Below are 22,289 nucleotides of genomic sequence, written 5' to 3'. Positions count from 1 at the left end.
TCAGGCTACAGTTTTTTAGCTCAGAAATGACTAAGGTGATTTGCAGTAATATATGGGAAGTATTTTGGCTCGCAGGGATGTGCTTACACAGAGACAGATGTGCTTTTTAAAGCTTTCAGCTACTTGCAAAGGATTTACTCGAAAAGAGAGATAAAAACACACTTTCCTTTAAGGCTATTACTCTGCAGCATGTTCTCCGATCTTTATTCTTCTTTGCTCTGAGGAGATATTCCTGAAAGAGAGGATGTTGCTGAATTACAAGCCAAGCGTGAGCATTTCGACAGCTTTTTCAAACCTTTTCTTAGATTTCAAGCTTCTTTTTTTCTGATTGCTGGTATCGGTGCTGCATGGAAGGACATAAGTCAAGATAAACATACGATAAGCTAGAGTCAAGCTGTGAGGAGAAACAAAAATACTCAGTGAGAGGAACTGTGAAATAAGGAAAAATAACTGGGAAAGAAGTGGAAATTCAATAGCTTGTCATCTTTCACTTCATTTCAAGTCCAGCAGACTATTCACACACCGTCTTCTTTTGTTTCAAGGCCTCCTCCCTTCTCTTCAAATGATTTACCTTAGAATAATGCATGAGCTCGTCGTGGGCGACGGACAGGAGGCACCTGCCTCAGAAGTCTGTCTTTCTCATAGACGGCAAGGCGATTGACATGAGCCACCCAGGAGGGAAGCTCAGATGGCGGAGTGCTAGGCGAGCCTATATAGCTTCTGCCTTTAATAATGAGGATATTTCCCGCAAGCGTAGTCACAGACTCTGAGAAATATAGTTGTTTTAAAACTCAAATTTACAATGAAAGCTTAAACTGTTGGTTAGCTCTGATGAAAATCAATACTGCTCTCCCATTTTTGGGTGACAACTAAAACATGCCTGCCTTTTTTCTTCGAAGACATCACACCAACCATATGAAGCCTGCAGTGAGACTAATGTGGAAGCACCAGCACGCCTACAGGACCATCCGTTGTCTCACGCCCCGAGCTATTTCTACTGATTCAAATTCAGTCTACTGTTGGGAAGAATTGCATTTTTTCTCACAATTATCCGTGAAATCCTTAAACACAACAACAAGCCTTTGCTTTTTTTGTAAATGGAAAAACTACATGAAGTGATGCAAGGAAACAGAAGAACTGTAAAATGTGTTTAAGTGCTCATTTTCTCTATCTTACATGTACAGCATGAGCCGTCCTAAAGAAACTATCCCTCACTGTCATTTTTCTCCTCAACGCCATAATTCTCAGCTGTCAGCATTTATCAGCCACTTACAGTCCCCTTTATGTGCCCAGCGTAGACACCTCTCGACGCCGGGACACAAAAACATGCATAGCTGCTGACAGAAAGAAAACTGATTCTTTACAAGTGAGGTCAGAGGACTGAATCCAAACCGTCTGGCGGAGTACACTAATATCCCCATGCTGAGCAGCGGGGTGCTATTGAGCGCGGCCATGCGCATCGGTCTCACTCCACTGCACCCAATGAGCGAAACCCATGGAATGGATGGGCAAAGGGAGGGAAATAGAAGAAGAGGAAGAGGAGCGAATGATGTGCTGCACACGCTAATGCACATTATTCCAACACATAAACATCAGGATTCCTTGAAATAGAGTGGTGTGAGAGATTTGACTTCAGCGGGCAATCCTGAAGCTGTCGGGCTAAGAGACAACACTTCTCCTGCCTGTCAGCTTCTTCCACCTGCTAGAATCAGTTCATTATAACAAAAGCCAGACCGCTGCATTACCACACACCTCTCCCTGGTTTTCAAAGGCACCCTCCACCTTGAAATGCATAAAAGTCTGGTGTACCGTCAGCTCCCAGTGATGGACTGTTGGATTGCGGCAGCTGCAAGTGCCTGGAGGGAGAAAATAGCAACAGTGTGAAGTCAGTGTACCCACTCACGATGCGATGTTCTCTTTCTTGCCACATTATCTAGTCCGCCTGACTAACATGCAGTAAAAAAATGCAGCGCTGCAGCTTTCATTAGTGCACAAAGATTATGGCTCAATGCAGAGCTATGAATTATGCATGGGCTATGCACTGTGGTACGGGCGCCGGCTCTTCCCTCAATTTCCCTGTTCATGAGGAACACACCCACATAATTTAGCTCGATACCACACACACACACACACACACACACACACACACACACACACACACACACACACACACACACACACACACACACACACACACACACACACACACACACACACACACACACACACACACACACACACACGCAAGCATTCTCACGAAGACGCACATGGAGAGAAATGACGTGTTTTGAAGCTGGTTTTGGCCTGTGAAGAGCAGCCGCTGAGGAACTTCCTGTCAGATATTCTCAGTGATACTGCAAACTCTCACTTCACCTCTTTTTCATTCCTCAAACCTTCATTCAGCTTTCAGTCATCCTGGCAGTCCGTGCTCTGGTGAAAGAACCCACAGAGGCAAGCATCACTTGGACCGCAGTTGGCTGACAACAATATAAACTATTTACACCTCCACTGGTGTTGCTGTAAATCAATTTTGCTAACATGGATGCAAGAACAACCTTGGTTGCAACACAGGGATTATCCCCTCAGGTCACACTGTCTCTCCACACACTGAATTTTAGCTTTAGGCTCTCGCCTTCCGGCTCAAAATGTTTAGAAACAAAGTGGAATAAAGTTTGTAAAAATATGTTTTTCGAGGATTACGTGGAGGGGGATAGGATTAAAAAGAGATGGATGATTTAACTTGCTGTTTTGATTCCCATCTCCAGTTTTATTGCTCGCACATTTAACTGTGACTAAAGCCTTTTTCTTAAACTGCAGGCCTATTTAAAAAAAAACGTTTGGCAAAGGAGTGTGATTTCAAAGGTTGTCCACCTGCTGTTGAATACACTGCTGTGAGCAAATGGCAAAGAATATTTACCATAGCTCTAGGTCTCTCTTTCTAATGGCGTTTAGATTTCAGCAGCAGATGGCGGCTTAAAAACACCAACGATATTAGTGCAAAGACAACACCTGCCATAACTCGGACACATGACAAGAAAACTAAAAAGAGGATGAAGTTCTATTAATAAATGTGGGACCTCTGTCATCAAACGTGCCCCACATATGATAATCCACCACTGAGCGTAATCCGTAAGATGCTTAAATACCTGTATGAACCCTTCAGGTGAATAGAGGGAGAGGATTATGAGCATTTCCATTTAAGATGTATGGAAACAGTAGTGACACATGTCATACCTACATACAGTGGCAAGACAAAGCATGTGGACCCCCTTTGTTTCCTGGTTTAAGCATGAATTGGTCATAAAATATGATCTGATCTTCTTCTTCTCAGCACACACACATGGCTGTTGAGCCTTCAGCTGTTACTCTAGGGTTCATTTATACCATATTGGTCATTCGATGTTGTGGCTTTGGAGTCATTATAGCGCCCACTTCTAGGGAGAGTAGCCACAGTACTAAATGGGCTCCTGTTATACAAAATGTGTCTGATAAAAACTTAACTTATGGAGATTACTTACCAACCCTTTCAAGCGTTATGCAAACCAACAATACTTGATGCTAGGTCAAAGTAGTTCATCCACAATGTTGATTAGAACCAGATTTGCTAACTCCCTTACTCAATGGGCCTTTGTTGAACTCATATTTTTCCCACCCTACACCGGAAATGAATGTTGTATTCAATATAGACAAGAACGACACTATCATTTGGATTCAGCTAGTTAAAACAGATAGCGTTGGTTGATTATTGTCACTCAGTTCAAGATCAGATCATATTCTAGTACAAACGAATACATAAATACAGGTTCACTTACCTTTTCTTGCCACTGTAAAACACTTCTAAGGCTCTGGATTAATTAAGAAGCAATGGGCATTGCACCTTCTCACATAAACCGGGGATTCAATTTCTGATAAAGATCTGAATTCAAACCAAAGCAAAAATGTGTTTAAAACTCTTTAAAGCATGATTAAAGAGCAAAGACCTTCCCTATCATCACCCTGGTATTGTTAAACAACGGAAAGGAAATAAAAAGAGGACATTGATAAAGAAAAAAGTGGTTTTAAACGACACTTTCATTTTCAAATTGCACCCTCTATTACCTCGCTCTTGACTCTTCCTATGCAAACACTGTTTATGTAAGCAGGCATGGTTTTGAATGATAAGTGCTTCCTTTAATCAGTCTCTCTGTAAACCATCAGCGGGTTGTTTACCCCGCCTTTTCATCCCTTGATACTAAATCAAAATCTGGTTGTATCTTCTCCTTGTGACTCCTGCGAAAGCTCTTTGCCCGTCAGTCTTGTCACAGCTAGCATTACCCTGAGCACGTACACCTTCCTCTCCGGCGTGCATACAGAACACACATGCTTACATTAGATAACCTCAAAGGCTCCAGGCTGCTCGAAAAATATTGCTGCCACAATCGTTTTCCCATCACATATCAACCCAATCTTCCAAAAAGCCCTGACAGCCTCCCTCAAATGTATGAGTAAGTCTGTTTACATTGAGGCTTTTCTCATTTTCAGCAAATTTCTCTGTGTTTTATACCCACAGTTATGAGGTGGTGATAAAGAATAAAGTGAAAGGATGTGAAAGAAACAACATTACATTGCAGTTTTATTTTTCTTCTGTCACGTCCCGGTGACCCCTGTGCTTTTTTGGCAGGCAGGCTGTTGTTGATTTTAGCCCAATCAATTCATTTTAATCACAATGGGCAGAGCGGGGAGTGGCGCGCTAATTGATTGGCAGGTATTTGCATATACAGTACGCGACAAAATGTCACGACCGGCCTTGGTGGTGACCTGTGTGGGCTGCTGGCAAAACAAACTGATGAGAGTAATTTATCATGCGGCTCGCGCTTTGCTGAGCAGGGGGGGGTTGGGGGTTGGGGGGTGGGGTGGGGTTGCATCCACTATTGTTAGCGACGCCAGTCACCTGTCACGCCACAGCGGGTACGAGGAGAGGGGTAGCCAGGAGAGGGGAGAGAGGGAGGAGCTGAGGATGGAGACGTAAAGACGGAGAGGGGAGGGGCAGAGGAGGACGTCGTTGTTGTGTGAAATGTATTATTTCATGTGTTTATTGATTATTTTGCACAATACACAAACAAATAAGTGCATGAAGAGGCAGGAAACCCACTAGGCTTGTTTAAAACACAAGATTAAGATACTAAATATATGAATTCAATAGTGAAGGCAAAGCATATAGAATAGAAATGTCAGACATTATCAGATATGGCACGCATGCTCCAAAATATGGAAGTGCTCTTGTGTTACGGATACATTATGTCTACTTTGGATGGAAAAAAACGAGTCAATATATACATTAATTTTAGTTATCATTTATTTATTTATTACCAAACGTATTTACCATAGTAGTATTGTTGTACAACACACACGAATAATACAAAATGAAGTACAAAGACAAATAGGAGGAGGAAAAGGGACAAGAAGAGAAACAGGATATTTAGCTGTTTTATTAAATTCATATCACATTTTGTTTCTTCACACAGAACAAACACAATCTCTTCAGGGTTTTTTTATAGACCAAGGCCATACTGTGGTGCTGATCTTGTAACCTGTTACCCGGTTTAGAAAAAAACCCTGCTATTTGTGTATCTTTTTAAATGTTTTCTTAGGTTGCTTAAAATTCGGAGTAGTTGTAGCCAGATGTATTCTTCCTTACTAAAACTCTGATGCAGTTAGGATGGTAGACCGCAGTCACCTCTGAAAAGCTACAGTCTGTTCTTTTTACGATAAAATCCTAATTGATGCAAGCTTTCGGCCTCAAATATGGTTCAACTGTTCAGTTTAACCATGACTCTGACGCGGCCTCGATATTTTCACTTCTGCCCAGACTGCTTTTCGACAACTAAAGAAAGACTGGAGCAATAACACAATAGTCCTCCTGCAAATAAAACAGGAATTAATAAGCACTAACAGGCATCCTGGAAGGATTCATTTAACTCCTCAGTGTATTGCAATGTGCAAGGTCCTTCCTGCTTCAGCCATATTAATCCGGCCAGTCACTTCGATGTTAGCTAATGCAGTTAGAAACCAGACCACATCACACTTAAATGAATATGATTAATTGTGCAGCTTTATTCTTATTGCACCTGCATTTAAAAGTAAAATTCTTATGCTATAGCTCAAAATCTAAAGTGGCGTGACAGGGTTAACACTTCGATTCCCTCTAGCCCCATCATTCGAACAAACGCTAAATATCGATTGGCCTTCTGAACCGTAATCCATTGGGACGAGATCATTGTGAATATCTGTATTGGGTATGCAGATCGATTAAGGTGTTGGATAGCCTGCTATGAAACTAACTAGGTGGCTGCATCATCAGTCTTCCTGTTAATACAAACGCATTCCCCCTGTGTACAGACTGTACTTACAAGGCAAACATTTGGTCATCATCACCATAATTACACCCGAGTAGAAGTCCCCATGCACAGAACACAGGAGAAATATAGTTAAGGGGCTAAAAGGGAGCCAATGCAACTCATTAACCGTGTACCAGACTCCCAAATGATAACATTGGATGGGATGGGTTTTTTTTTTTTGACCAATTAGCTGCCTGAACAACCTATTGGCCATGAAGTGATCTCTGCTGGGACTTTATCAGACCATGCTCTATTAAATCAGCGCTGTGGCTGAGCTGTTATATACCATCACGGTGCTTAGAATGGCCGCCTCTTTGATTGATGTCACCGCAGACCGCCGTGTAATACCGACTGTTATTGTGCTGCTGTTTCCTTATGGGTGCATGTATGTGCGCTTCCAGATACAGACATAATGGCCGATTTTTGTGTGTGTGTGATAGAGTATTTTCAGCGATGTGGCTGGTTGGAAAGATTATGATAATGCTCAAGGGAGGGAGCTGCTCTGAATGTGAAAAGCACTATTACAGTATTCACAGTTTGCCTCCAGGTGGGTCAAAAGTCCTGGCACAAGGTGCGCTATAATTTAGGATGTGGGAAGTCATCGTAATGACTTTATAAACTCTGCATGAATGCTTCCCGACAACACGTCTCAGTAATTCCACGTTTGGAGAATTGTTTTATGAAGCATGATAATAGCTGGGAACATGTGAAGGCAGTTGATTAAGGTTATCTACACTGATTTAATGTTTCGTTACGTCTCACCTACTCCATCGTTTTGTTTTTTTTACTTGGCCAGCTGCATGATTGGTGGGTAAAATGACCCAAAAACACAAATAGACTATTTAAAACGAACATTTTACACATTCTCAGGATAACTTTTATCTACTACGACTACTTCTATTAATATTAGAACTACTACTGACTAACTAGCTGATAAGTGGATATATTATAACTATACATGAAGTTAATATTAGAACAAATAAGATCAAATGTTATTGATTTAGCAGTGGTAATAAGGTTGAACAAAAGATGTATGTTCGCACTTTATAACACAATTATAACTAATACAAAAATCCAAGAAATGTCAGTTTATATATAATATTTAAGGTGGTGTATACAGATATATAATTCTGAGTATGTTAAATATACATGTCAATATGGAAGTGCAAGTCCAAAGCAGCTATATTATGGTGCAGGTCATAAGTAAATACTTTTTAAAAAACGTATGTGGGCGTCAATACATTTAAATAATGAATAAATTAAAAATACCATTTTCCAGAGTGTGAAAAAAAACCTTAGGTATGCAAAAAACAAATTAAAATATTGGTGTTATTTCTTTCTTCATTATGAGCAACAGTAGCAGCAGACATTTAAAGGGTTTGTGTTGTTAATAGTAGGATTAATAACACATATGCCCTATTAATATAGCAAACCCCTAAGTCCCCTAAGGACATAGGACCAACTCATCCCCTTTCAACACTGTCACTTAAATAAAGACACTGGTTGCCCCCCAAAAAAAAAAGAACTCCCCTAAAATACAAGAACCCATGCATAAATTCCCATTGTTCCAGCTCTGAAAATATCTACTTAGAAAGAGAATGATTTTCAGTCAGAGCCTCAGCCCCAACCTGTGATCATATTTTCACTTCCTGCGTTTTATTTCTGGGTTTCTCCCTCTGTCTGAACCACCTCAGCTCTCGGCTCATAATCCCAAAGCCAAGACCAAAGCCAGCCCTTCTGGCTATACAGACAGCAAGCCAGCCTTGATCCTGCCATATGAAACACGATGAGAGGTGGCCGGCCTGAGAGGGGTTGGACGGGGTAAACATTTTAACCCTGAAACACAAATCAGACGAGGAGTGAGCTGTACAGAGTCTTCTTCCACTCTCCTGACTGCTTTGTGTCACGTGTATGTTGGCACATAAGGGCAGGCAGTTCTGAACTACTATCCCTTGTTGTGTTGGCAGTGTGAAGGCGCTCTGATCCCTTTGAGCAGGATGATAAAATCTGTCACAGTCCCCTGCATGGAGGAGCCCATTGTTTTGGGGATTAGGGAGGATTAAGGGCGGATCCTGGCGGCCGAGGGGGTTTGAGCAGTGTGACCCTTTCACTAATCATTATGAGACAGATACAGAGCACTCAAACTCTGAGATCGCATTGGATTATCAATTATTCATGGCTGACAGGAGCAGCGCGAGTTTGAAATAGAGGCAGAGAGTATGGGAATGTGGGGAAAATTGGAAAAGGTCCCCGAGCGATGTGCAATGAGTGTCCAGAAATAAAATTTATGAACGACTCATAAAAGGGGCTCTTACTTTGCTCTTATTAGCGACCCATGCGTGTCATTATTTTAAGCTTTTAATCTGATCAACATTCTGAGTGATAAAATGAAAATGCTTATTCTGACGACCTGTCTAAAGGGTCAGACGTTTTTTTTAGACCAGAGGTTCATCCACGCTCCTATTCATTTCAAACTAACAAACAAAAGCCAAAGAAAGCAACTAACAAAGTGGAGCTTTTAGCAGCTAAAGAGATCGGCATTTTACAAATCTGACACGGCACTCCGAAAGTGCAGACCAAGAAATAATTGAAATAATATATCCGATATTTATTGAGCCTGCAGCCCTGCTAGCAGCTCAGTGAGGCCAAATGCTAACACCAACACAATGCCGATGCTAACGTGCTAATGTTTCGTATTTATAATGTCTACCTTTTAGTTTATTAGAATCCATCCATTTTCCAAATATTTTTGTACAAGTGTTTGATCTTTAAACACAGAATTGGACAACATTTAGACCTGATGATGGTGCTAGAGGAAAAGCTGGGAGTTTTACCAAATTCTGAACAATTCATCCTGATTGGGACACGAATTTCCGTAAACAAATTTGGAAAGTGGCAAACCATCATATAGTGGTATCCTGCAAATGATTGGTGCAGCTAATTTGAAAACACAACATAATGTATGTTTATCATATCCTATGTATATATTTATTTAGTGTTGTCTCAGCTATAAACCTGTGCATTACATGCTCTGGTATTGTTATTTAAACTAACAATCTTTGTTTTCTTTGTGGAACAAATCTGCTCAAATCATCAGTGTTTTAATCAGGATTTCAAATCCATTTAGTCAAATCTGAATGGATTTAAATCCTGATTAAAACACTGATTGTGTATTCCACAGATACAGTATAGATATCTCTCTCAGACTCACGTGAATATATTTGCTGTTTATGTAGATGGCTATTATATTACACTTTGAACTCATGTTCAAACGTTAACATGCTGCTGCAAAAGAACAGTTTCCAAATTGTGGGATATAAAACTCTAATCTTATCTAATCTAAATGTTGACTTCATTGTTGAGCTAGAGGAAAAGTCGGGTGTGACAGCCCCTCATCGCATCCATCAGTATTGTACAGATGTGCTGAACCTCATTTCCCTCCCACTGAGAACATTTGTCATATAGCCTCCAGATATGCATTTCCTAACCACAAAAGATGTAAACACATCTCTCCTGCAGTAGGGGAAAGAAAACAGGATCAAATGCACCTCTTTTGTGTATTAATTGAGACAAATGTTTTCCGGGCCTTTCATAAATGGCAGGTGGTTGTTGATAAGGTAAAACGATGGACTCACATCCATACTTATCCTTTTTGCTCGTTCTTTGATGGGTGGTTGGAAGACTTTGAAAGCCCACTTGCCCTCATGTCAATATGGCTTTCAAAGTTATTCAATGGCTATTTATCCATCCTGAACAGTAACGGCGGCTCAGAGCAGCGTTTCCCAGGCAAGCACGCTTTGAGCTTCAGTACAGTGAGAGTAATGGCTTATCAAAAGCTGCCCCTGACTGTTTGTTTCCAAGAATCACATTGGTAACTACCAGGTAAGCGAAGACACTGTATTTAAAATGTGGGTGGCAGTTTCACAGCTTTGAAAATAGTACCTTTCATACCATGTTGCATACGCTGTAAGACAAGTCAGCTCTTAGTACTGTTATTCACAATGTTTGTTGGTGCTGTAGGAAGAGCTTTACACTCAGCTGAACATTAAAGCATGTGAACATGTCATAGTAGAGGCACGAAATACAAATATGAACCTGAAAATGAGCAGATGTTCTCTTTATTGTATGTATTTCTTTGAAAAACAAAGACCCTATCTGCAAAATTAAATGACACAAATGGAAAATATATCATCTCGCCTTCTGCATCTTGCCACTCTGTATTCATATTCCACTTGACCTGCCCTTTTATGCATCGTGGTAATGGATGCTGTGCAGATAATAGCTACCTGAATGCAGAAAGTACTCAGGTTGTTACGACTAAATTAGAGCCTGCTGTTCTTCCAAAAAAACTTCAGACTATTTTGAGGCACCTTCACCTTGAGGGCACAGAGACCTTCGTAGGGTGTCATGGTCCCACCAGCAGATCATGCTGTGAATTGAATCAATGTAAGAAGGGGTCATGTCCACCTAACTGAGAGAGCACCCTCCCCCATAATCGTGTGAAGCTGTTAGTGTGCTAATCGCCTCTGCTCCGCTCCATTATAAAGGTGCGGTGTGCCCGGTGTAGGGCCCCTCACTTGCTCTTTTGGGAACACTTTGAATAAGTTGATGATGCTGCAGGAAAGTAATATAGAGTTGTGACCGTCTGCTGAATCATCCACGCTGTAGCAGCAGAAGCCTGCTAATCATTTTATTACGAATAATATGTTTCTCTTTGACTCAAATGAATAAATATAGTGTAGCAGCAGTTTGTGGTCGCTCAGTTTTTTTTCAACATCTATTATGAGAAATGCATTTGCTCTAAAATGCATGGTTGTGAAAGGATGAATCCTATTGGCTTTGGTTTCCCCCTTGAATTTTCTCTATCGCTATCTTGAGGCGTTCATCCGTGGTTTTAAGAGAATCAACGTTATTGTTGGATTTTGTAGATAGTCACGTTCCTCATTAAGATTAAAGGCAGAGACTTTCGTGATCCAAACCTCCCTGATCTAACATCTTACATCAATAAAACATATCCCTGCACCCTGCTTAGCAACTTCATAACTGCCGAACTAGAATCGCACTCGGTGAGCCGAAGCTGAGCTTGATGTCGTAATGAACATTGTCATGTTTCTCAGAGCACTTAAACAATTGTTAATAGCAGAGTTGCTGTTCAGACTTGAGGGGTGACATGCATTATCCAAGCTGGTAAATCATTTTTAAAGAAACAGAAACAACATGTTTGGATCCTCCATGTGATCTGGATGAAAAAGATGTTACTTGAGTCTCTGCCTTTTATTGATCCTGGATTTTTTTTGGGGGGAGGGGGGGTTGGTAAGGTTGGTTTAAAATGCTCTCCTAACACTGGAGTTTATTGGTAACCAGCCACCTAGCGGTACTGTAGCTTAAAGGCTCTCAACTAATAGCTGTTGTTGTTGTTAACTTACACAGCACAGCCATGGCTGTAGATCTGTCTGTAGTATACATACCTACCTGTGTGCTTTAGCTATGTTTAAAAAATGAGGTTAAAATATTGTGTTGGTTTCAATATTTCAAGATAAGCTAACTACATGCTAGGCTAAAGGTTACAACTAAAACTAGCTATTCTTAGCATAGGATGTTGCTTATGCTGCTATGATTTAATGGTTAAGGCGAATGTATGTTACTGGGTTTATTTAAGTAACATAGCTTTCCTGCATTATACTGCATTATTCTTACAGTTTTTCTCCAAACTTACTAAGCGCTTTGTGTTTGGCATTCTTTATGTAACAATCCCTCCATCGTAGCTCAATATGGCAAATACTCTCAAAAGATACACAAAAACAGTTTGATACTAAACAGATTAACTTTGAAAGACAGAATGAGGACTGCATTTGTTTCCCCCATCTCTTCCATTAGAAGCATGTTTAGAAAGAACATATAAATGGCAGTATGAACAGAAAAAGATCAAAACCAATCAAGATGTTCTTTTAACGTACACCTATCCTTTAACTCCGTGTGTTCCCCTACTTGTTCCGTATTCATTGACAGGGGAGATTAATTTGAAAAGCAGGAACAGTGACTGTTTAACTTGAACTCTTATTCAAACGCTCCAGATTAAAAATCCCAGCGGACCTTCCCAGTCTCCCTTCCTCTGATTGCATGTATGAAAATACCATATATGAAATGTGAAGAACACTCATCTCTGCTTTATCATGTTACCAAATGGAATGACAGTCATATGCATTAAAGCAGAAAGCAATTCCAAGTGAAAGTGATTGAAAAGTATTCTTCAGATTGTAAAATAGTTTTCATACAGGCCTACATTGCTGCAAGTCTCCAGCAGAGAGGGATTCGATGATAATGATAATAGTAATGATATTCCTGCACTGTAATTTTGCCAAATTACTACTCCAAACCCTATGGCTTTCCCTTATCAAATGAAGCTGAAAAACCTACTGCATATGAGCAGTAAACTATTAAACGTCCACGGGGCAGAGTGTCTCGCCGCTTCACACAAACTGTCACGACCACAGTGTGAATTACAGTCTGATATAAATTCCCTGCATGGAAAAAAAACAAGACCGAGGAACTTATATGGAATTACTGAGATTACCGAGGCAAAGAGGAACACGGACTGCCTGTCGCTCTCGCCGAAGATAGAATACAGCCATTAAAGTCGTTCTTTTATAAAAGCCATTACAAAGACAAAAGAGATTCACTTCACTGCTGTGACACGAGACGTCTTTGATGATGCCGTGGAAATGGCGATTTGATGCGAGGACGTGCTTTTGAAGTAATTACGGCTGGCTTGACAATGCTGAAATAGAGTTGTCAAGCTCCTGACCCCATTATGGCTTGAAATTTCCTAACCAACTTTAATCCTTTTGAAACACTGAAGAATGACAATGTGATCTAAAGCGCTCTGCCCTTGTCTCATCGGGACTATCGACAGTGGGATAGTTGAAGCTTGAATTTACAGACCTTGTATCGAAGTAAAGGGCTCCTTTTATTGAGCTACTCCTTCAATTTTCACATTGGTGTTGCTCTCTTGAGTACAGTAACATTAGGTCAGAAAGCTCTTTAAATGCGTGTGTGTCCGTCCCTTTCAAATAATTACAAATCTCATCATTCCACCATGTGCAGCTCCCTTACAAGGGAGCAAAATATACGCAGCAATGTTGCAGTTATCGAAAAGAAACAATGCAATCAGCCACAGAGGTTTTGCAGCGAGACATTTCAACTATTCATCAACAGTTACCTTAATGAGATCCAATTAGAACAATTCCTAATCAGGTCACCAAATAAAAAGTGCTTGTTATCAGATGTCTGCATAAATAATAACAGGTCTGATGAAGCGTCTTAGTGCAGGGAATAATGTTGGCTTATATTTTTATATTTAATAACCTCAATGACATCTTTACCATCATTATTAACGGTACATGAATAGTTACTTAAACTTAAGTCAATTTTACTGTGACAATGAGGTTACAATCAATTATGTCAGCTCTTTAAAAGTAATTCTAATGTTTGTTATATATATATATATATGTGTCTCTCTGGTGTAAAAACTCAGTTCGAATGACTGAAATTCAGTTGGATCTCCTTCCTGTGTTCTTTTTTCTTAGTCAATGTATTTTTATTGAGGTTTTAAACATAGACATAAACAAGCCCTTGAGGCAAACACAAGAAATTGAGACAAAAATAACAGCAAATGATCAAATATAGATACAAACAATCACACAACAGCACAAACACACACACACAAACATTATATATATATAAATAATTAAAAACCATCCACAGTGATTCCCCAATTACTTCACATCTCAGTCAGAGTCAAGCGACACCGTCAGCTGTTCTACATAAGAAATAAATGGACGCCATGCTACATCAAATTTCCCCATTGATCCATTCAGTGTGTATCTCAGTTTTTCAATCTTAAGGAAAAACCAAATGAAGGCGGGCGGTCACGTTTCCAGTGTAAAAGAATGAGCCGCCTCGCTAAGAGGGAAGAGTAGGCCATACCATTTAATTGTGGCTTTCGTAGAGGAAGATCCTCCATTGGTACACCAAAAATTTCCATTAAAAGGACAAGGATGAATAGTGAAACCTGAAATTGCTGAATATACCTCGAATATTGAGGACCAAAATGCTGTTGAACTAGAGCATGAGCAGAATGTATGATAAAGAGTGGCAGGTGCTTGCTTACAGATAGGGCTTACCCCTGGAAAGATTTTGTATAGTTTAACCTTGGACATATGAAGCCTATGTACAATTTAAAACTGAATACGGCTCACACAAACGGAGGAAGAGTCAATTCTTTGAATTATGCTATCCCATTGATCCTCAAAAAACAAGCAAACCCCTCCTAACCTTTTACCTCCCAACAACCACAGAGTCTCCGAGGTGAGGCTCTGGGTGGAGGGGGGAGGGAGGCCAGCAACAGGTCTACAAAAGGTGTCTTTGTGCAAAAAAAAAAAAACTGAAACAAAAGAACCGATGGCCGGCGACGATCGTTAGTCAGGCTGGCAGTAGAGGATCTCTGCTCTCTGTGGTCACGCCAGGTGACCACATCGCCGTCTGCTGCATCGCCGTCTTCGCCCTGTCACAGAGGTTGGAGTCCGAGGCCTATTTGTATTCATATCCTTTTCCCAGTTTTCTTTTATGATGGAAAGGGAGGAACCTTCCATTTCAAATATATTTGTGTATAGCCTTGATATCGTCCCCCTCACCTCAGACGGGGTTTCAAGGATCAAATCAAGCGGTGATTTTGGTGGTAGTGAAGGAAATTGAGTAAAGTAGTTCCGTACAAAATGACTGACTTGTAAGTATCTGAACAAATTATGACCTGGCAAAGAACATTCCTGTCTAACCTGATCAAATGACACGAAGATGCCATCCTTATATATCATCTTTATACTCGACACTCCAATTTTAAGCCAAAAGAGAGGCAGGGAATAAGTGATTGGCTGTGATGGGAGAATGAACTGACATGGAGACATAATGTTTTCGGAACTGAGACCAGATTTTTAAGGAGTGACGCACTACTGGATTCCGGCAGGTCTGAGGAAAATGTAAGGGAATAGAGAGAGCAGAAAGTGAGATGGGACAACAGGAACTAGATTCGATTTGCAACCAGCCTGGGAGATCCAGGCAGGACATATCCAATCGCCAACACAACAAGCTCCTAATATTGGCATCCCAATAGTAGATTTGAAAGTTAGGTAGAGCCATCCCACCATGTATTTTAGATCTTTGCAGGAACAACTTCCTGATCCTAGGTGTTTTATTAGACTGTCAAGTTTTGTAAAGAATGCTTTTGTAAGAAAATATGGGATGCATTGAAACAAAAATAAAAATTTGGGGAGGACATGCATTTTAATGATGCTGATTCGTCCAGCTAAAGATAGGGGTATGGGGTGGACCAGCGAGTGAGATCCTGCTGGGTACGGTCCAGAAGTGGTGTAAAATTGGCCCTCAAGAGTTGGGAGTGGGACTTTGTGATACACACACCAAGATAATTAAACTTATTATCGGTCACCTTGAAAGGTAGAGAGGGAAATGAGAGCTGACAAGATGCTGTAGTAATGGGTAGAAGCTCGCTTTTGCCTAGGTTGAGTTTATACCCTGAGAAACTGCCAAAAACCTTAAGAATGCTAAGAAGGCGAGGAATGCAGGATGTGAGAGGGTCAGATATATATAGAAGGTCATCATCCGCACATAAAGAAATGTTGTGTTCCTGGTTTGCTCTGAAGATCCCCTTGATGTCTGTACACTATCAGACGGTGGTTGCGAGAGGCTCCACTCCTAAGGCAAAAAGCAACAGAGACAAAGGGCAGCCCTGTGTAGTCCCACGCTGAAGAGGAAAATGTGATGATTAACTGTCATTGGTTCTGACAGAGGCCAAAGGAGAACCATACAACAGTTTGACCCAAGAAATAAAGCATGTCAGTCGTAGAGCTAGCACCTTTCTTGCTAGCAGCTGAATTAGCCGAAGCCTTCTGCTGTCGACTCGTTATTTTTCCAAAACGGAGAGGGTATCTTATAGATGCGTTATTTCCTTGCCGACGCTAGATTAAGGTTATAAGACCTTAAGATGACGTATTCATAGATTTAACGGTAAATACACCTACCTCTCCCTTTTAGAGTTATCTGGCCAACATACTTATCCTCACCTAGCTTGTTTTCGTTAGCAATATCGCTAACCATCTCCCAGTACATTTACTGAAGTACCATTCTGCGGTATGTTTCCACATCATTTCACTTTGCCTGAGTATTTCCTTTTTTTGTTACTTCATACTTCCACTCCACTATATATCAGAGGAACATGTAGTAGTTTTTATTCTATCACATTGATATTACGGTCACAGTTACCAGTTACTTTTTACATATGAATCACATGCTATACTGATATTATATGACCCTGTACTGTACTACAAATCTTCCCAATTTTTTATGAACTGTTTTAAACTCTGACAAACGACATTACAATAATATGACATGTGTTTGGTACAAATAAGTTAATTACATTTTCTATTTTAATATAAATAAGCCATTCTGCCTGACTAGTACTTTTACTTCTTATACTTTAATTAAATGTAGCCGATACACGTTATGTACTACTGAAATTGAGCCATTGAGAAGGATGACAACTTTTTCTACTTTCAGTAAATTGTAATACTTGTACTTCTGTACTTAAACTAAAGTTACATTTTGAATACAGGACTTTTACTTTTAATTTAATTTTTAAGACCATAGTATGCTACTTTTATGAGAGTAAAAGATCTGAGTTCTTCTTCCAACAATTCCATCTCCCTAACATAAAGCTAACCCTTTGTCCAGCAGTGGCTCAGTCAGTAGGGGCTTGGCCTGGGAATCGTAGGGTCCCTGGTTCAAGTCCCCGAACAGACTTGAAATATGGAAAGTGGACTGCTACTTGGAGAGGTCCCAGTTCATCTCCTAGGCCCTGCTGTGGTGCCCTTGAGCAAGGCACCGGACACATCCAATCCCCCCTCCCCGTTGCTCCCCGGGCGCTGCACGATAGCTGCCCACTGCTCCTAGTACTAGGATGGGTTAAATGCAGAGGATCAATCTCACTGTGTTCTCTGCTGTGTGCATGTATGTGACAAATGAAGAGGGTTTCATCCTCCGATTCTACATTGTCACTGGCAATTTAGGAATTCAAAAAAAAATGTAAATGAGCTGATAAAAATAGTTTCTGTTGACTCGTGACACTTTACATTACTGGTTCCCCCATGTTCTCTTCAGGGGTCATTTTAACTCAAATCTTTATTTATAACCCTAGCCCTTGCACTCAGTCAGATCCAGAACAAGGCGAGTCTCTGAGGCTTCAGTGTAAACACAAAGGTATGAACTAAGTGTCACTGAGACATATTTAAGTACAGTATATTACATTGTGAAAAATCAGGCTCATTGTGTTTATTCAATCATTTTGTATTGTTTAGTTTTCTCTCTTGTGTTTGGAGGAAAGTTATAATGTCAGTCCAGATAGGGTGACTTTTTTTTGCCAATAGTAAATGTTGCGTTTCTGTCTTCCAGAATACATATATACAGAGCAGTAATTGATTACAGTTGAAAGACCAAATGAAGAAGCCGCGCTCATTTTAAATGTAATATGTGTATATTGAAAAGCTGTAGGTGGTTTTTACAGAGTTCACAGTGGTGATAAATCCTGCGCTGACAAACGTTGTCTTGAGCCTGTAAAATAATCGAATTTGATTACCTCACTGACTTTGAGTAATATGGCTTATACGGGTTGCAGTTTTGCAGTGATCAGTAATACAGAAGTTTTTGAAAAAAAATCCATTCGCCAGACACCGTGACGTTATTTACTACAGGGACACACCGCAGCGTGCCATGCGAGATGTTTTAAATAACCGGACAACTGAATGACTCTAATAACCAAATAAAAAGCAGGCTGTTATCTTGAGTTATGTTGAAGGACCAGGCTCATGCACCTCCACTATTATACCCCGGGCTCCATGTCATCAATCCTGCCTATAGCACTAAATCCTGGCCGGGATCTATGAACCCCTATTGGTATTGGATTTCAGGACAGCCATGAAACCCTCAGTCAAAGCTTTAAAACATCATCTTTGTCTTAATCCACTGATCGATAGGGCTGACAGGTTGAAATAACACAATAAAGTAGATTTAGTGGTCTAGCTATGTGGGGACATTTCATACTTCAGATTAAAGGCTGCTGCACTGTGTTCTGAAAGAAGACGTAAAACACTGTCACTGCTACAGAGAACACACCGGATTAGACCATTTCGTGACGTGCATCCTCGGAAAAATACGACACAGGATGTTCTTCCTGTTCAAAATTATCAATAGAATACCATTAAAGAAGACAAAGAAGAGACTGTTACATTTAAAGAAAAGGTTAAGGTTGTATTATACTGCATTCTTTGAGATATAACTCAGCTTTATACCTCGAACGAATTGTTAGTCAATATGTGACACAGCTAAGATGGGATAATGGGCTCCCACACAACCTCATTTCTTCAATATGATTTCCCCATTTGTCCTGCGCAGATGAATGTGATTATATATATGATATATACCTACCCTTATCATTGTACATTTATATTATATTTTATTATTATATTTTGTTTAATATTCCATTTCATTGCACTACGTGTACGTCTGTATATTTCTTATTTTTATTTCTAATTATTTGTTATGCTTCATTTTGCATTTTTATGCTGCAACGAAAAAAAATCCCAGTTTGGGATGAATAAAGTATTTCTGATTCTGATTCTAAACAACAAACAAAAAACTGGTCAAGCCTCAGGATGTAAAATATATTTACAGCCACGGAACAAATTAAGAGACCACTTCAGCATTATCATTTTCTCTTGTTTTATTTTTTATGTGTTTGAGTTCAACTATTATTATTATTATTATTTTTATTATATAAACTACTGAATTTTTTTCCCCTGTGTCCGAATTCAAATGACACTGGAATGGCTGCTATACATAAATAAATAAAGATTTAAGAAACATGTGGAGTGGTGTTTTTCCGGGGCTGTTTATATATATATATATATAAACCGTTTCTGGTCTCCGACATTTCCAGTCAAACGCTACTGCACGCGCAGCATTAGAAATTTAGGCCTTCAAAATAAAAGTTTGACTTTTTTCTGGGATTTTTTCACTTGCATATCTGCAACCCACTCAAAATGGGTCTCCAACCCACTTTTGGGTTGCTACCCACCAGTTGAGAACCGCTGGTCTAGATATTCCGAAATATACATATGACTTTTTTTCTGACATACAATATACTTTAGACTTTTTTTCACATTCAGAATCTATACTTTCTGAAGTTGTGTACAGTACACACATTCAGACTTCTGTGATAGTTGACCAACTTATTTTAAACATGGGAATATCTGCCCTATAGCCTCAGCTTTAGCTGCCTAAAACTACTCAAGTCACCAATAGAGGCCGACCCATACTGCACAGACTTAAAATGCACTTGTTTGATATGGATTTTTTAAAGTAGAGGTCAAAAGAAGTGTGACCAAGCCAACAGGAACGACATCCCACAACCTGTCCGTGCTATGTGGTTACTTAAACCTCCTTGAAGCACATGGGATTTGAGCAGCAGCACTACAGCAAAGTCAAAAGGCTTTACACTGATGTACCAGCTTAATCCCATAAACAATATTCTTGAGTGTCGCTCTTGACAGACCTTTTCCCATGTGTCAGAAAGCAAAAGAGATAATCTGTGGAGGTAGTCTGCCAACATTAGCACGAGCTGTCTGTCATCTACTTGATCAATCCACCGTATACATTCCAGGCGACATTGCGTTGACACATAATCTCACGTAGATGTGAGTGCTGCTCAAGAAGACAGATTGAGATTGGAATCCGTGAGGTTATTTTGGTGGTATAAATTACCCTGCATGACAAGCTGCCACCACTGGTAAAAGCCCATTTAAATGTATAGAGGGGCGCCATGTTGAAATGTGTTGCCGGGAGGTTGGGGGAAGTTAGTCTATAAAGAGGGTTCCCCCGGGGGCTGGTAAGAGGCTGAACCGCTGAGTGCTCACCCCATGGAGCCTATTGTTAGTCTAATGAACAGACAGGATTTGATTAAAACATTTCAAACATCATTTGGCCCGCAATGCAGTGCCGAGAGGCCCACCCGCCGAGCACACTTAACACCCCGATGATCTGAGGCGGGTGGCCTCGCGCTCCCCGCTCAAAGGTGAGCCCACAAATCACTGTAATGCATTCAGCGGGGGTCTCTCTCGCCGCTCTCTGTTTCCCGCCTTCCTTCTCTTTGGCGCTCGTCGTTAAAAATTCATTAGACGCTGTTTGTATCGCCTCCTCAAGGATGTCACCCTGGATAGCCGGCTGTGTAGGAAAAGGCAGCTTCCACATGCCGGAGGGGGTTGCTGCAGCTCCTAGTGTGTGCTGAGGTGCTCTCCGCTGCTTCCATGTATGCGTCAGATCACCGTGTTGCAGAAATGTTGGGTGTCTGAAGTGGCGGAATGAATGCCAACAGACTGTGACCCCTGACGGTTCAACCGTGGTTAGAGCTTGTTACTGCCAAAGTGCACTTGTAGGATGTTTGAACGGCCATGTTTTCTGAATGACTTATGTGCTGCTGTTGTAGCATGCTGGGAATGCATGTATAGTGACACATGACAAATGGAAGCCAGCGAGGTCAATGCTGCAGTGAAAGGAAACTTAAAGAGCAAAGTTGATTTGAAATAACTCGTAGTCATGATAATGGAAAATGAGCCGTGATTTAAGTCTAATTTTTCCATTTGTTTGAGAAGTTAAGTCCACTTGCTCTTCACGTTCCCTCCCTCCCTTTCCTTCTTTCTTTTTAATGCTAAACGTTGAGCAGATAATTTATTCAAGGCTCAGCATTTAGCTGGCCTAATCCTCTCTGCTGATGCTTTTAGGTGCGCATACTGTACAGTAATTGTATAAAAGAGCAAAAGTGAGGTTTCAGGCACTCTGATAATCACCCTCTCTTTTGCCAAAAAGCACACCAAAGGTAGTGTGGAGAGTAAAAAAAAAAAAGGGGGGGGGTTGGAAAGACAGAGAGAAGCCAAAAAACCTTGACACAGGAGAATCAGCTGTGTGCTGGAGCGGTGAGCTGGGTCAGGATGAGAGGAGCTTGGCCGGCACGGTCGCTGCGCTCAGACTCAGTCCTGTCCTGCAACTCCGGAGCAGGTCCCCGGCCATAATGGAATCTGACAGGATGTAAATGAGTTTTTAAAAGAGCTGGTGAAAGCTGGTCATTTTTCTCATTTAGTGGTCCAGTGTGTTGGCCGGGTCCCCAGCTGTCACCCTGCGGCCGTGCCTTTTCTGAAGATACCGGTGGGGGGGGGGGCTTTCAGCGTAAAGTAGCAAACCATGATTACTAATGCCACATAGGGCGGAAGATGCCTTACCACACTCTACATGCACTTTGACATGTACAGGCGTTGGATTTCTTGACATAATACAATTAAAGTCAACGTTTCTGTTTTTTTTCTTCAAAGTAGCAAAAAGCAGTCGTTTAAACAGTCAGTATCCCCTAAAAAGTGTCTTCAAACTAATAGTAGCCCATAGTATTCCATTAAGATGTGATGGTATAGCATGCCATTATTATACAGCGTGCAATAAAATGTCATAAAACATGTCATTAAATAGTCAGTACAAATGAACGCGTGGCCCCTGAACGCGACATGCATTAATTCTTAGGAACTTGCTGTTCAGTACAAAATGTGTGCTTTTTTTTATAGGTTACTTTCACTCCTAGTGTTTATGTGCTAAAGTTGAACCAGGCGAATGGGTAGCTATAAATTGTAAAACTTCGACTGTATTTCTGACTCCTTAAGGCACGACTTGAATGGTCTTTGTTTATTATGTATTTTTTAGTATAATGGGTCATTTGAGTCCTTGTCCATAGCAACTCCAAATGAA

At 40.6% G+C, this 22,289-nt stretch overlaps 1 long non-coding RNA gene across 1 annotated transcript in view; it reads left to right on the top strand.

Annotated features, from left to right (window-relative positions):
- LOC134878951 (uncharacterized) overlaps positions 1–22,289 on the top strand; it is a 144,636-nt gene that overhangs the window by 122,001 nt on the left and 346 nt on the right. The gene's annotated exons all lie outside the window — the stretch shown is intronic.

Source organism: Eleginops maclovinus, chromosome 17, assembly GCF_036324505.1.
Source record: "Eleginops maclovinus isolate JMC-PN-2008 ecotype Puerto Natales chromosome 17, JC_Emac_rtc_rv5, whole genome shotgun sequence".
Classification (NCBI taxonomy): domain Eukaryota; kingdom Metazoa; phylum Chordata; class Actinopteri; order Perciformes; family Eleginopidae; genus Eleginops; species Eleginops maclovinus.
The sequence above is the reverse complement of the archived record's forward strand: the minus strand, read 5'-3'. Positions and strand labels throughout refer to the sequence as shown.